This window comes from Rhinopithecus bieti, unplaced genomic scaffold (genome assembly GCF_001698545.2).
Source record: "Rhinopithecus bieti isolate Rb0 unplaced genomic scaffold, ASM169854v2 scaffold_13710, whole genome shotgun sequence".
NCBI lineage: Eukaryota > Metazoa > Chordata > Mammalia > Primates > Cercopithecidae > Rhinopithecus > Rhinopithecus bieti.
In genome coordinates, this window is record NW_016807962.1 from 182,142 (window position 1) to 198,664 (window position 16,523).

The 16,523-nt window shown below is 48.7% G+C and overlaps 1 long non-coding RNA gene across 1 annotated transcript in view; it reads right to left on the reverse strand.

Annotated features, from left to right (window-relative positions):
• LOC108537104 (uncharacterized) overlaps positions 1 to 16,523 on the reverse strand; it is a 39,485-nt gene that overhangs the window by 1,240 nt on the left and 21,722 nt on the right. Inside the window, exon 3 of the long non-coding RNA XR_001887711.1 lies at positions 8,860 to 9,396. This is a non-coding gene — a long non-coding RNA (uncharacterized LOC108537104). The remainder of the gene's footprint in view (positions 1 to 8,859; positions 9,397 to 16,523) is intronic.

Sequence of the window (16,523 nt, forward strand, 5' to 3'; positions counted from 1 at the left end):
GCCTTTCTTACCTCCCCAGACCAAGTGCCCCCTGGCATTTACAGGGCAAGGAGATGGGATTATCAGCAAAAGGGATGGGGACAGGGTGGAGGGGTCCACTTGTCCAAAGAAAGGGGGAGTTTCTGGTGAGAAGAAAGGAGAGATGGGCTTGAATGAGGTTCCATCTTCCACTCCCAGGCCCTCCCTCCCTTTGGGCCCTGAGCCCATCAAGTCACCACACCTGTGCCTCCTGCTGACTTCCAAGCCACCCATCTGCACTCAAAACAAGAAACACTTGTGTGGCCCTGGCACTGATGGGAAGAGCCTTCGCCTCAGAATCAGAAGTGAGTTCAAGTCACTTCTTCCATGGTGTGACCTCAGACAAGCCTCTAGGCCTCACTGGGCCTCTGTTTCCCCATTTGAACAACAGAATGAGCAGGTCTCTGAAGACTGGTCCAGTTCCAGCATGGAGCAATTGAGCCCTCACTGCAGCCAGGCTCTGTGACCGGCACCGCAGATCTCAACACAGGAGAGGATGGAGTCTGAGAGAGCAGGCAGGGTGCCAGGGCAGCCCTCCAGGGATGGGGCAGGACCAAGAGCATGGAGTGGGGAGAAGGCAGATGACAGAAATGGTGGCAAAGGTGCCAGGGCTTGGTGACTGATTAGCACTAGAGCTTAGGGGAAGAAAGGTACTGAAGACACCTAGCTTTCTGGGTCAACGCTGGTGGTAATACCCAGGGAGGGGAGCTGGCATGAGTAGGTGGGTGGGATTTGGATTTGGGTTTGGGTTTCTTGTGTTTGATCCGCCTCAGGGGATGAGGAGGATCAAACCTTCTCCAGCTTGGCCCATGGGCCAGCACCCGCAACTGCCCCAGCATACAGCTGGATACATAGGGGAGAGGTCTGGGGCAGCCCTTGCACCAGACCTGGGAAAGAGAGAACAGCACAGGGCCACCTTTTCCTGCTCCCTACTGCACAGCCTATACTCTAAATGTCTGGGACTGGTGTCACCATGCTAGTCCTCAAGATGGTGAGCTTCCACTCATAAGGCAAGTGCACCTCCCATGTCCCCTGGGAGGCCTCCTCTAACACACCTCCTCCTCCCCTTTCTCTCCTCTAGGAAGCCCCTGTGCCTTCTCTGGCCACAGCAGTGCCACTCCTGATCACATTGTCCCTCTGCTCCCCCAACCTTATGAGGCTATGAGAGTCTTAGTCACTCTTGTAGCCCCAAGGCCAAGCTTAGGATCTGGCAGATAAAAGACATCCAGGGAATGTTGGTTGCTTGAACAAAGAAGTGAATGAGTATCTAAAGGAGTAGTGAATGCATTAAAAAAACAGGTCCAGCACCAGCCTCATTGAAGTGACTGCCAATCACCCATCTGCTGTGATGACCACCAAAAGTATCACTGCCTGCCTCAGTTTCCCTGCCTTCTCCAGCTTGTCCCATGGGCCAGCACCCCCAACTGTCCCACAGGTCCAGCTTCACCCGAGGCCCTGAGCCCTTTCCAGCTAAGGCAGCAAGGACCTCCTTCCCTATACCCCACTGGTGACAAGGGGTAAGATTTCTCTCTACATAGCTCCCTCCCCATTATCCACACCAATCATGTGCCCTCCTGCTCACCCTAGCTACAGCCTGGATTGTAATGCTCCTGGAGAGGCCTCACTCCTGCTGGGCCCCACCCACTATTTGGAAAACCAGAGCTGACTCTTACCTGAATCACTCATGGACCCAGCCCCACGCGGCCCCACCTCTGCAGGCAGCTTCGCAGTCAGGCAGGAAGGCTCTGGACTCAATCCAACATCTCTTCAAATCCCAGTCCTCCACCCCACCCGACCTCTCAGTGTGACCTTAAGCAGTGAACTGCCCTTTGCGGGCCTCAGTTTCCCCATCTGTAAAAATGTGGTTAATAATGCCACTCTTGCAAGAGTTGTTGTGAGGATGAAGTAAGATAGTCCCTGTGGGCATCCCAGTATTCAGTAGGAGCTCAATGCTAGTTCTTTACTGGCCCTTGCTTCTACTCCCTACCTGAGCAAGAGGGTTCCTCCTCTTTACCTGTTCAGAACCAGGTTAGGGTTGACCATTGGAGGTAATAATAATAATGGCTAATATTTCTTGAATATCTACTATGTGCAGGGCAGAATGCTCTGTGTTTTAAATGCACTGTTACATGTGATTTTTCTCAACAACCTTATAAAGTCAGTATTATCACTTCCATTTACAGAGAAAGAAACTGAGGCCCAGTGCTGAAGCAGCTTGTTCAAGATGCACAACTAGTAAGGGTCAGGTTTCAAGGCCCAACCCCTTTGTTCTGGAATATCGGGTACCCGTACCCAAGGCCCAGCATAACCAAGCAGTATTTGAAGTTAAAAGGGAACAGAAATGCTCTGTTAGGATGGTAGTTGCTTGTGGGGTGATGTGGGGGATCCAATTTAGGGAATATAGTTCAGCTGAGAAGCTGAGAATTGAGAGTCACAAAATAATGTTTTGGTTTTGTTGTTGTTTATTTTTTGTCAGGATCTCACTCTGTTGCCCAGGCTGGAGTGCAGTGGTGCGACCTTGGTTCACTTCAGCCTTGATCTCCTGAGCTCAGGTGATCCTCCTACCACAGCCTTCTGAGTAGCTGGAACTACAGGTGCACATCACTATGCCCAGCTAATTTTTTTTTATTTGTTTTTGTTTGTTTGTTTGTTTGTTTTTGTAGAGACAGGGGTCTCACTATGTTGCCCAGGTTGATCTTGAACTCCTGGGCTCAAGTGATCCTCCCACATTGGCCTCCCACAGTGTTGGGATTACAGGCATGAGCCACCACACCCGGCCCACCAAATGTGTTTACATCCCTTTCTCATTGAAACCCTCACAATAGCTGGAAGAAGAAGGTATCATGATCCCCATTTTGCAAAACAGGAAAATGAGGCTCAAAGATTTCCCTAGATTATGCAGAGAGGAAGAAAAGTGGGAGGAGTTTTAACCACTTCTGGAGCACTTACCATATGGCAGACATTATGCTAAAGGTTTTTGGTGCATCATCTCCTTTATAACTCCTAACAGCCCCATGAGGTAGATTTTCCTCTTGTCCCCATTTTTATAAACAGGAAAATTAACTGACTTGCTATAGCCTATACCACAGGCTACATATAGGTGGTAGAGTTGGGATTTGAGCCCTGGCCTGTATGATTTCAACATTTACAAGCATAACTCCCTATGACACTCATCGCTGGTTATCTTGGATCCCAAACCCTGAATCCTTAAACAAACACCCAGATCCTGCCAGGGATGGGCCAAGAAGATAAACAAGTGGGAGGCTCTAAGTGCAGAGTCCCCAAGTTCATCTGGGGAGTTTCCACTGCAGGGCCCTCTGCCCCACAGACCTCTCCACTAGACAGCCAGCACCATATGACTGGCACAGGATGGCTGAGTGGTCATGCCATGGCATCCTCCCCAGCCGCCACCCCCCCCCCCATCAGTGTAATCTGCAGAGCATCAGATATCAGCTCCTGGGATCAGGGGACTCAGCCACCTGTGACGGACAAACCAGGGGAAAGAGCCATTATCTGGCTAGGGGACGTTGCTCAGGAAGTTTATAGGGCTGTAAAACATCAGTCCTCTCACCCCACTTCCTTCTCCACCATAGTGGAAGGGAGAGGAAGTGTTTCCACAGCCCTCCTCTGGCATGTGGAACACTCTCCTAATTCTGTTTAGAACCTTCAATAGCTCCCACCATCCCCAGACCACAGCCTGGACTTCAGGCCCTGGCATTTGCTAAGCAGCAGGATATCATAGAAAGAGCCCTGGAACAGGGACCCAGTCAATCTGATTTCCTGTAAAATGACCCCCTGAAATTACTCTGTGACCTTGGGCTAGTAATTCTTCCTCTTGGACCTCAGTTTCCCTACCTATTAACTAAGCTTGGTGAACTAGGCATGCTGAGGATGAAGAGTGGGAGTTTTGGTGTAAGGCAGACCTGGGTTCAGAGGCCAGCTTCAATTCTAGCTGTGTGAATTTGAACCAGTCATTTGTCATCTCTGAGCCTCAGTTTCCTCATCTGAAAATGAGAAAAATAACAGTATTTGTTTCCTGGGACTGTTGTGAGAATAAAATCACTTAGCTCAATTCCTGGCACTCAGGAGGCACTCAGTAAATAATGATTGCTGGTAGAATTATTATAATTAATAAGTATAAAATTACTCCAATTCTGTCATTATGGCCCCAGATGCAAGAAAAAAAAAACAAAAAGTTGGACTACACGCCTAGAAAGAATTTAGGAGAGAATAGTGGCCAGGCGCAGTGGCTTATGCCTGTAATCCCAGCACTTTGGGAGGCCAAGGTGGGAGGATTGCTTGAGTTCAGGAGTTCAAGACCAACCTGGGCAACTTAGCAAGACTCCATCTCTCTAAAAAAACAAAAGAGACAGAATGTTTGCAGGCAAATGCTAGCTTGGTGTGTCAGGAATGCATGTGGTTACATATATCAAAAACTCCAAATATGGAGGCCTAAGCCCAAAAAGGAGGGAGAATTATTTCTCTCAGATGACAAGAAGTCCAAAGGTAAGCAACCCAGCCCTGTTGTGGCTTCTTGGCATCTCAGCAGTGCCATCAGGAGTCCAGATTCTTTCCATCTTTCAGCTCCGTCATCCTCAAAATAGTTTGTGTCCTTGCACTTAGCACTTCATGCCCATGTTCCAAACAGGAAAAGGTTGGAAAGGGAAGAGATGGCCCCAGGAGATTTCCACTTTACATTTCTTTCACCAGAACCATGTCACGTGGCCTCACTTGGTTGCAAAGCAGGCTGAGAAATCGAATTTCTGGAACAGACAGTGAAGAGACAGTGAGTTGGAAATGTCTGCCAGACTCCAGAAAGAGCCTCTTTCTGGCATGGGCTGTGGTTTCAGACAGGTGGCTTCTCTGGAGAATTCAGTAACCAGTGCATGCTGCAGACAACAGAGGTGAGCAGACTTCTCTTGTCCCAGGATAAGGTCTGGGAATAGCAGGACCACAGTGGGTCAGAGCCAGCTGCTCCCTAGAAGAAGGCCTAATCCAGCCCCACTCAGGTGACAAAATCAGAGACTCAGAGCCAGGCAGGGACTTGCCCCAACAGGCCAGGTATCTTTCCTCACTGTACTATGGCCTCTTGTAAAGTAAGCAACCTTGGAACAAGTCACATAAGAAACAGTGTGACCCAATGCAAGGACACCTCATCCTTAGAAAACTTGCACCCAATGAACTGAAAATTTAGGGCACAAGAATTTGCACTTCCAAAAATTCCTTCTGTTCTCAGGCAAGAACCGTAAAAGTCCATTTTCTCAAGTCTTTCAAACAGAACTAGACTGACTGACTCGTCATTTGCATGGAATGTGTGTTGCTGCTTTAACACTTCACTAATAACTTATCGTCGTTCAGCCATATACAGTATAGAGAAACATTTTTGCTTACATTATCTTCCCTTTTGATCTACTCAGCGATCTTTTGATGTAGATGTTTTGTGTTTGTTTTGTTTTGTTTTTTTGAGACAAGGTCTCACTCTGTTGCCCAGGCTGGAGTGCAGTGGCATGATCACGGCTTACGGCAGCCTCGACCTCCTGGACTGAAGCAATCCTCCCACCTCAGCCCCCTAAGTAGGTGGGAATACAGGCACTCATCACCATGGCTGGCTGATTTTGGTTTGTTTGTTGTTGTTCTTGTTGTTGTTTGTTTGTTTTTTATAGAGACAGAGTTTCACCATGTTGCCCAAACTGATCTTGAACTCCTGAGCTCTAGCGATCTGCCTGCCCTGGCCTCCCAAAGTGCTGGAATTACAGGTCTGAGCCACCGTGCCTGGCCAACATAAGTGCTTTTAGCCCCTGAATAAGTGAAGATTATTTCTATTACAAGCAACAGACACAATTCTAACTAATTTTTGCAAAAGAAGGGGAGGTATTTTCTCTCAAGCTGAAAATCCAAGGACAGGCAAGGCTATATCCAGAAATCATATCAGGTTCTCTCTCCTACCCACCCCTGCCCCTCTCTCTCTCCACCCCACTTTTCTTCCCCTCCCTCTCATCTCCTTCTCGTTTTCCTCTCTCTTTTCCTCTTGTTGGCTTCATCCTCAGGCAGGTTCTCCCCAAGTGACGTTACAGAGGTCTCAGGCACCTCCAGGTTTATGCTGCTCTCATGCCCCAATCCCACATGGGAAGAGAATGCCTCTTTCTTTTTTTTTTTTTTTTTTTTTTTTTGAGACGGAGTCTTGCTCTGTCACCCAGGCTGGAGTGCAGTGGCCGGATCTCAGCTCACTGCAAGCTCCGCCTCCCGGGTTCACGCCATTCTCCTGCCTCAGCCTCCCGAGTAGCTGGGACTACAGGCGCCCGCCACCTCGCCCGGCTAGTTTTTTGTATTTTAGTAGAGACGGGGTTTCACCGTGTTAGCCAGGATGGTCTCGATCTCCTGACCTCGTGATCCGCCCGTCTCGGCCTCCCAAAGTGCTGGGATTACAGGCTTGAGCCACCGCGCCCGGCCAGAGAATGCCTCTTTCTTGGCCTTTTTCTTGGTACCAGGAGTTCCTGGGACACTTGTGATTGCTCCAGGGATAGCTCACACACTTGTACCTGAACCAATGGCTGTGAACAGGAAGATGGAATGTCCACATGCTGACTGGCCAGTCCCAGACCACATGCCCAGGCAACTGAGAGTGGGAGCAGGATGTTCCCCAATAGAAAACTGGTTGCAGTCACCCAAAGAAGAGGGAAGGGATGCCAGATGGGCAGGAACAAGGGATGGCCATCAGCACTGCGTCTCTCCATTTGACAGACAAAGAATCCAGGGTTCCAAGAGGGGAAGTGGCTTTTGTCTGGAGCCTCAGAGCTGGTAGGTTAGGAGCCTTACTGGCCTTGGGCCCTGGGCCTGGATGGAGAGCAGGGGGAGGGCCACGTGGTGAGAGTGCTCTTGCATGTCCAGAACCCAGCTTGCTTCAGACCTCCTCACGAGAGAGGGAGAGGGGTTTGCAAGGATGCCGGAAGCCAAAACTGCTTCTTCTCCATACTTCTTGGTATTTGCTTGAGCAGGAAAAGACCTTCATGTTTATTGAGCAACCAAGGCATGCTAGATAATTCTGGTACTTCACATACATAATGTCTTCAATCATGTTTTTCAGAGGTGGGAACTGAAGCTAAGAGACATAAAGCGATTTGTCCAAGTCACACAGTCTTGGAATGGTAAGGCTGGGACTCAGCCCAGGTCTGGGATGACTCCAAAGCCTGTGCTCTTTTCTTGAATGTTTTCTCAATGGGGTTCTGTTGACAACGTGTGTAGGACTGTCCTGCACAGGGCAGAAATCTTAGCTGGCTAACAACCAAAATTTGCAACCCTTCCTGCACCCCGCATATCCAACCTCCACCCTCAGGAGGCTACCTCTGCCCCTGGGTGATGACCTCAACCACCTCACCAACTCTGGTTCCTTTCCATGGGTCCAGGGACTCACATAGAAAAAGCATTTGGCTGGATGTGTTGGCTCACACCTGTAATCCCAGCACTTTGGGAGGCCAAGGAGGGAGGATCACTTGAGCCCAGGAGTTCAAGACCAGCCCAGCCAACATGCTGAAGCCCCATCTCTACTAAAAATACAAATACGAACCAGGCGTGGTGGCACGTGCCTGTAGTCCCAGCTACCCAGGAGGCTGAGGCAGGAGAATTGCTTGAACCCGGGAGGTGGAGGCTGCAGTTAGCCAAGATCGTGCCACTGCACTCCAGCCTAGGTGACAGAGAAAGACTCTGTCTCAAAAAAAAAAGAGAAAGTATTTCATAAATGTTCCCTAAATGAATGAATGGAATACTCTTGAGTCGATCAAAAAGGACTAGGTGTGAATCCCAGCTGTACCATTTGCTAGCCAGATGGCATTGAGCAAACTACTTAAATCCTCTGTGTCTCAGTTTCCTTGTCTATAAAGTGGGGGCAATCCTAGCATCATCCTTATAGGGTTTTTAGGAGGATCAAATGAGTTAATGCTTGTAAAAGGCTTAGGACACTGCCTGGTGTAAAAGCCTGGAGGCTTAGGACACTGCCTGGTGCTCAAGGATTTCATCAGCCTTTGTTCAATGGGGTGAATGAATGAATGACTATTTATATGTTTGTAAACTATAAACTCTGATTACAGTTCACACACACTTTGGCTTTTGTTATCTTGTTTGATCCCCTCCATCACCCTGCAAGAGAGTATTATGTACATTTTACAGATAAGGAAACTCAGGCAAAGAGAGATGAGGTGACTTGGCTGGAGATTTCTGCTTGTTGAACTGCAGTTCTAAAATTTCAGGCTCTGGCTTCTCTCTATGCATGCTATCCCCACAAATATACATATTTTAAGCCGAGAATGAGCAAGTGAATGAAGGAGCTACTGGAATCCTGATCCCAGCCCCTCAGAGCAGCTTGATGGGGAGAGCTGCCCCGGCTCCACAGCTGGGAGGAGTCAGTCTTCCCTCCATCCAACCTGGGACTCTCTCGTGGGGCTGCCCAGTGGTTGTGTGGGGTAAGTGTGGTGTGCTTGTGTTGGGGGGAGGTATGTGTGTGTTGTGGTGGGGAAGGGGGTATGTGAGTCATCAAGGCACTGGGGAAGGAGGAGGCCCAGCCATCCAGCCAGGACCACAGGACCACAAGAAAGAACCAGGTGGTGAGTAGGACATGCAGCTGGCTGCCCACAACCACCCACTCCGGAGGAGAGGAGCACCAGCTCTGTGAGCACCCCAGAGACTCCAAACCTGAACCCCTCCCCCAGGCCACCCTCAGGACAGAAACTGGGAGCCTCCTAGGGGCACCCAACACCCAGCACACAGGAGTGACCTCGCCGCTCTGTGATTCCTTCAGTTCCACTGCACCCATCCTGCAAACACTCAGAACATGACATCTTGGCCTACCTCCAGACAGGCCCTGGGAGTGCTCAGCTGTCAAGGAGCTCCGAGATGATGGGATGAACCTCAGGAACAGAAGACAAAGGAGAGAGGAGAACGCTGGGAACCTCCTTGCAGGGACTCACCTGCCAGATTCTTAGGAGGGTCTCAATTCCCAAGGGCTGAAGGTGCACAAACCAGCACCTGACCTGTTGCTGCCTTGCTGAGGCCACAAGTTCCATGAGCAGACGTCCACCTGCAAAGTGTCTCTGGACTGCCCACTCCCTTATCTTCTCACCTCTTCTCTGACAGACCATTCAGCCCACATTGTCTGCACCCCAGTCTCCTCTGACCCTCACTCTCAGTCCCCCAGCACCCCACCACCACCCTAGCTCATCACTCCCATTCACCTCCCCTACCATCCTTTGGTTGCTGTCACCCCAAACCATCTATGGTTTTCTGTCACTCTCTTGGCAAAAAGGGACACACTGACCTGGGTTTACATCAAACTAGCTGTGTAACCTTGGCCTTGTTGCTTCAATTCCTTGGGCCACAGTTCCCCCACTATAAAATAGAAATATTTTGTGAGTGTTCTATACAACGACGGAAGCAAAAATACTTACCACATATTAGGTGCTCAATAAATATTACATTTTCTTTTCTTCAAAGGCTGCTACCTAAGAATTGTGTTAAGAAACAGAGAGGGGAGACTTTCTGACCTTTATGCTCCCCTTCATTCTCCTTAAAAAAATTGTTTCCAGCCAAGGATTCATCCAAACAGAACTTCTCGGCAAGAGTGAAGATTCTGCGGGATATTGACTCTCCCCTGGAACATGCTGTAGCCTGGGAGGCATTTACGAATCACCTTTGGGGTATGTCAAGGGGATATCTGCTCGTCTAGGTTCATTTCAGCATTATTCCCAATAGCCAAGAGATGGAAGCAACCTAAGTGTCCATCAACAGATACATGGATAAAGAAAATGTGGTGGCTGGGCGCGGTGGCTCACGCCTGTAATCCCAGCACTTTGAGAGGCTGAGGCGGGTGGATCACGAGATCAGGAGTTCAAGACCAGTCTGGCCAAGATGGTAAAACCCATCTTTACTAAAAATACAAAAATTAGCCAGGCATGGTGGCAGGCGCCTGTAATCCTAGCTACTCGGGAGGCTGAGGCAGAGAATTGCTTGAACCCGGGTGGCAGAGGTTGCAGTGAGCCGAGATCGAGATTGTACCACTGCACTCCAGCCTGGGCAATGGAGCAAGACTCCATCTCAAAAAAAAAAAAAAATACAAAGAAAGAAAATGTGGTAGGTAGACGCATTGGAATACTACACAGCCTTTAAAAAGATGGAAACATTCACAACATGGATGGAACTGGAGGACATTATGCTATGTGAAATAAGCCAGGCACAGAAAGACAAGTACTGTATGATCTCACTTATATGTGGAATCTTACAAAGTCACTCTCATGGAAGCAAAGAATAGGAAGGTGGTTACCAGAGGCTGGCAGAGGGAGGTGGGGAGGAGGAGAAATGGGGAAAGGAGAGATGTTGATGAGTGGATGCAAAGTTTCAGTTAGGAAGAAGAAGTTTTAGTCATCTATTATACCTGCATGGTGACCACAGTTAATAATAATCTGTTATATATTTCAAAATTGCTAAAAGATTTTCAACATTCTCATCACACACAAAAAATTACAAGTCAGTTAAGTGAAGGATTTGTTAATTAGCTTGACTGAATCTTTCCACAACAAATACACAGATCAAAACATCACATTAGCCAGGAGTGGTGGCTCACGCTTGTAAATCCCAGCACTCTGGGAGGCCAAGGTGGGCAGATCATCTGAGCTTAGGAGTCTAAGACTAGCCTGGGCAACACAGTGAAACCCTGTCTCTTAAAAAAAATGAAAAGAAAATTAGCCAGGCATGGTAGCATGTGCTTGTAGTTCTACTCAGGAGGCTGAAATGGGAAGATTGCTTGAGTCCAGGAGATTAAGGCTGCTGTGAGCTGTGATCATGCCACTGCACTCCAGCCTGGGCAACAGAGCAAGACCCTGTCTCAAAAAAAAAAAAAAAAAAAATCACATTTGATACGGTTTGGCTGTGTCCCCACCCAAATATCACCTTGAATTTTAATAATGCCCATGTGTCAAAGGCTGGGCCAGGTGGAAATAATTGAATCATGGGGGTGGTTTCCCCCATACTGTTCTCACGGTAGTGAGTCTCACAAGATCTGATGGTTTTATAAATGGGAGTTCCCCTGCAAGCTTTCTTGCCTGCTGTCATGTAAGACGTGCCTTTGCTCTGCTTTGCCTTCCATCATGATTGTGAGGCCTCCCTAGTTAGGTGGAACTGTGAGTCGATGAAACTTCTTTCCTTTTTAAATTACCCAATCTTGAGTATGTCTTTATTAGCAGGATGAAAACAAACTAATACACATTGTACCACATAAATATGCATAATTATTATTTGTCAATTAAAAATAAATTAATTTTAAAAATAAAAAAGGAACCACCTGTGGGTATTTTTTCAAATTACACACACACACATACACACACACACGTGAGCACACATGCACATGCAATGAGATTCTGATATTGCTTTCTTCCCATGCAATCATGAGCCTCCATTACCAATGAGAGTGTAGAGTACAAAAGAAAATTGAGAAGCACTGAGATAAATCATTTCTATGCCAAATCATGTCAGACTCACAGTCTGCTTAGATCTCAGCCGTGGACACCTCCCCTCACCAGGTCTCTCTTTGCTGGAATCTCACACCACCTTCCTGAGGCACGATTCTCCTGGATCTGTCTCCAAGGAGTCTTTTAACTTTCTTATCGCAACCAACCCAACTTAATTCAACTCAACTCAATGCATCTTGACTATCCTAAATTCAACTCAAGGCAACCCAGTTCAATTTACTTTCACTCAACCCACTCAAATCAAACGTTATGCAAGGTCAATCAAACTCTCAACTCCAGTCAACTCAACCCATTCCAACACAACCTGGCTCAGTTTAACTCTACTAAATTCAGTTCAAGTCAAACCAACTCATCTCCACTCAACCAATCCCAAACCAAACTCCACTCATTCAACCAAACTAAAATAAATTTGACCCAACCCTTCCTGACATGACACAACAACGCAACTCTACTCCACTGTACTCTACCCAAACAAAACCAATTACACTCAACATAATTTAACTCAACTAAACTCATCCCTGTCCAGCTCAGTTCTTCCTTTATATCTCCTCCTTCCTTCCAACAATAAAGACCTTCCTCCCACCTCCCCACCAGATATCCTGTCATTCCCTAAATGACAAAAAGTAATGCTTATCCCTAAACGACAGGATATCTGGTAGGGAAATGAAACACAAGAGTTAATACCTGATCTAATGAAAGAAGGGGAGATTTTTCTTTGGATTTTGCCTCTCCTTGCTCTTCTCCCAACTCTAACCACATCCCCATACATATAATAACTATTATTCCTCCCTGACTTTGCCATTTGCTACTACCCTTTAATGAAGCCCCAAGGCCACGAAGCCTTAGGCCTGTGAGGGCTTTCACCTCTGCCCACACCACCTCTAGGGAGGTGAGATCTGGAGGAGATTTAGATTGGGGGGGCAGGGAAAATTCCAAAAGAAGATTTGATGGGCAGAAGAGGGACCACCAGACTGGATACCTTGCAGGGAAAAGTAGGGTCTGAGTTGACCTCCGGGGAGCAGAAAACTCTGTCCCTGGCTTCTCTGCTCCATCTGCCTGGCACTGTCTTCCCTCCTTTTTATGGCCCAGTCCTCCTTTGCCTGCCTTTATCAGCTTTGTGCTCTCTCACTCACTCTCTTTCTCTCTCCGTCTCTCTCATTATCTCTGCTCTGTCTGTGTGTGGCTGTCTTGGACTCCCCTCCTCTTTCAATAATTCCGTATTGCTGTCTTCCTCTCGTTGACTCTTCCCCCTCTGTCTCTGTTTCTGGCACAATCTGCTTCGTGTTCTAAGCTTTGGGTGGGGAATTATTCCTCCTGAACGGAGATGCCCCTGTCCCTTCATCCCCTCCACCCTTTCTCCACCAGGGGAGCCCTAGGTCAGCCCCGACTGCCTGAGAACCAGGAGCTAAAGCTACTTCCCCAGTCACAAAATTAGCATTAGACACAATAGAGCTGGAAGGAAACTGAGGCCAATCTTCTCATTTTATGGATAGGGAAACTGAGACCCAGAGACTGGAGGGGGCCTGCCCCAGATCATACGGAGTTAGGGGAATCAGAATGAGGCCCTCCTGAGGCTGGAGAGCCCAGAATCTGAACCCAGCCTAAGGAGATTTGAGCATCAGGCTGGGAGGTGGGTGGGAAAACAACAGTGTCTGTCCCTAGAAGCCATCTTTGCGAACAGAAGTATCAATCGCCATGCCATTACTGTCTCAGAGCAGTGCCTCACTGACTCGCTTTTTCCTCCATCTCTCTCTCTTCTCTGTGCCTTTCTCTACCTCTCTCATAGTAAAATGTATTGTTTGGAGGGTGGGGAGGAGGAGAGCCAAGAAGATTCTGGGTGTCCCTTTGATGAGAGTCATCCACCACTGACCCCAACCCTTCCACCTCTTGGGGTCAGGACTGCAGGCACCATTCTGAGAACACCAGGGGGAAGGCCTCATAGGCCCAGGGGAGAGGAGTAAGCAGGGGTTTGTCCTCCCACCACAGAGTGGCTGCTTGTGAGGGATAGGGCTGGGGTTTAATGACTCCACTATCGTAAATTCAACTCAGTTTAATTTACTTCCACTCAACCCACCCAAATCAAACCTTACCCAAGTCAATCAAACTCAATTCCAATCAACTCAACCCAACCAAACCCATCCCAACACAACCCAACTCAGTTTAACTCTACTAAATTCAGTTCAAGTCAAACCAAGTTCTAGTCTAGACTGAACATAGAATCCAGCCATTGCACCCTTGGCCACAGGCCCCCAGCCAGCCAGGCACAGCCTCCATGACTTTGCTGGTCAGGGTGAGCTCTCAGACAAGGCCAGGGCTGCATTCCTTCCCACCCACCTTCCCCACTCCGACCCCTATCAGCCAGCTGGGTAGTCCAGACTCCAGAAGTAACCAGTGCTGGGGGGGTGGCTACTGGGCCAGAGGCAGGCTAGGGTAACAAAAAGACCCCTCACTGCTCCCACGGCACTCAGGGTGGCCCCTCCTGCAGCCCAGCTATCTCCTCCCAAGCCTGTGACCTGCTGTATCTCTAACTGCAATCCTTCCCGCTAGAGTTGCCTCCTTCAGCAGCTCAGAGTTCCCGGGCGCCAGCCTGGGCCTTCCTCAGAACTCTAGGATATCTGAATATAGAAAAAGAGAAGAGAAGGCCACGTGGTCTGTGTGGTAGGCAGAGGAGAAGCTGGGAGGGAGTGGGGTGGCTGCGGAACTAGGCTCTAGGCCCACGGACAGGCGCCACTAGCACCCATCTTGACCCAACTTCCAGTTCCCTCCCCAGTCCTTCTCTGAGCCCCAGCTTCCCACCTTTCTGTAGGGGGTGCCTCAAGTCATTGAGTCCAAACCTCCATTCAACTGATCTGGAGACTGAGGCCTACAGCTGGAAGGAGTTTGCCCGAGAACAAGAAACAGAGAAGGAGCTGGAATCCAGGGCTCCTGGCCCCCAGGCCAGGGTCCTTCTCCAGTTGGCTCTCAAGATGGAGTTTGTTTGGGGCCCTGATTTCTGCCCCATCTGCCCAAAAGGTCAAATTCAGGCAGCCCACCTCCAACCCAGAGAGTGTCCTGTTTCTCAGAACCCACGAACTCAGGCACTGGAGGGAGCCGGGAATCCCAGCACACTCCAAGCCCTCCCTCCTTCCTCTTCCTTCCCTTTTCCTCTGGCTCCTCTGTTGACCTCTGGCTGGACTGCCTCTTCCTTCCTCTTTCCCCAGAACCCCTCTCCCCACCCCCAACAGCACTGGGGATAGACAGAGAGGAGGGATCTCAACCCAGGCCTGGACCTTGAGGCACATGGGTGGCAGACGTGCAAGGCAAGAGTTCATTTGCAGCCACCCCATCAGGCAGTCTGCATTCTTGAACCCAGGAAACTGAAATCCACCTCCTCAGTCTCCCGCTGACCCTGCTGCTGCTCAGGGCCCACAGCACAGGTCATTTTCTCTGCCCAGTGGGCCCTCAGAGTCAGGTAAGCAGCAATCACCCTCCCTGCCAGCATCACTGTTTCCAGAGGCGACAAGCTCTTGGAGGCAAGCTCCTCCAAGAGGCATGAGTCCCGCCTCAGCCCTTACGAGCTGTGTGACTTTGAGCAAGTCACTTTGCCTCCCTAAATGGCCAAACCCTCATCACTAACATGGAGATAATTGTGTGCATGGGCTTTAAAAGAGAAAAGAGATAGCATGGATAAGCACGTGGCACAGAACCTGGCATTTAAATGGTTAATGTCATTATGAAGTAGAGGAAATGCCCCTGTTCTGGCCATGGCTTTTCACCAGATTTGTATTATTTATTTTCAAATCCTTTCTGAGTCTAATCTAGCTTTTTTAGTTACATCCTATAGCACGGAGTTCAAAGTTTAACTTAATAACCAGTGCCTGCTGGCTGGGCGCAGTGGCTCACGTCTGTAATCCCAGCAGTTTGGGATGCTGAGGCAGGTGGATCACCTGAGGTCAGGAGTTCGAGACTAGCCTGGCCAATATGGTGAAATCCCGTCTCTACCAAAAATACAAAAATTAACTGGGCATGGTGCCGTGCGCCTATAATCCCAGCTACTTGGGAGGCTGAGGCAGGAGAATCGCTTGAACCCGAGGGGTGGAGGTTACAGTGAGCTGAGATTGCGCCACTGCACTCCAGCCTGACCAACAGAGGGAGACTCCATCTCAAAATAAAATAAAATAAAATAACCAGTTCCTTAGTGCTTACTTTGTGCTAAGCACCTGGAACAAGGAAGAATAAGACAGAAGCTTCTGTACCCACAAGGTGCCCACACTGTGATGGGGGACACAGGCATTGACCACTGACCGGGCAATGACCATGAGATAAGTCCTGGGAAAGAGGAGAAGAGGAGGCAGGTGAGGTACATGCAGGGCACCTAACTCAGTCCCCAGGGTCTTCCCAGAGAAAAGGTGTTCTTAGCAGAGAAGACAGCATGTGCAAAGGCCCAGAGACAGAGAGCTCCCCTTTTGAGGAATTGTGAGAAGTAGATTACATCTCAAGTGGATAACAGCTAGTACAGTTGACCCTTGAACAATTCAGGGGTGGCAAGGCATGGGGACTCATGCCTGTAATTCCAGCACTTTGGGAGGCTAAGTCAGGCAGACCACTTGACATCAGGAGTTTGAGACCAGCTGGCCAACATGGTGAAACCTTCTCTCTACTAAAAATACAAAAATTATCTGGGCATTGTGGCAGGCACCTGTAATTCCAGCTACTCAAGAGGCTGAGGCAGGAGAATCGCTCAAACCCAGGAGGCAGAGGTTGCAGAGAGCCTAGATCACGCCACTGCACCCCAACCTGGCAACAGTATGAGACTCTGTCGCAAAAAAAAAATAAAAATAATGCAGGGATTAGGGAAACTGACCCCCATACAGTCAAAAATTCACATATAGCTTTTGACTCCCCCAAAACCTAACCACTGATAACCTACTGTTGACCAGAAGCCTTACCAATAACATGACAGTTGATTAACACATATTTTATGTTATATATATATATATATATATATATATA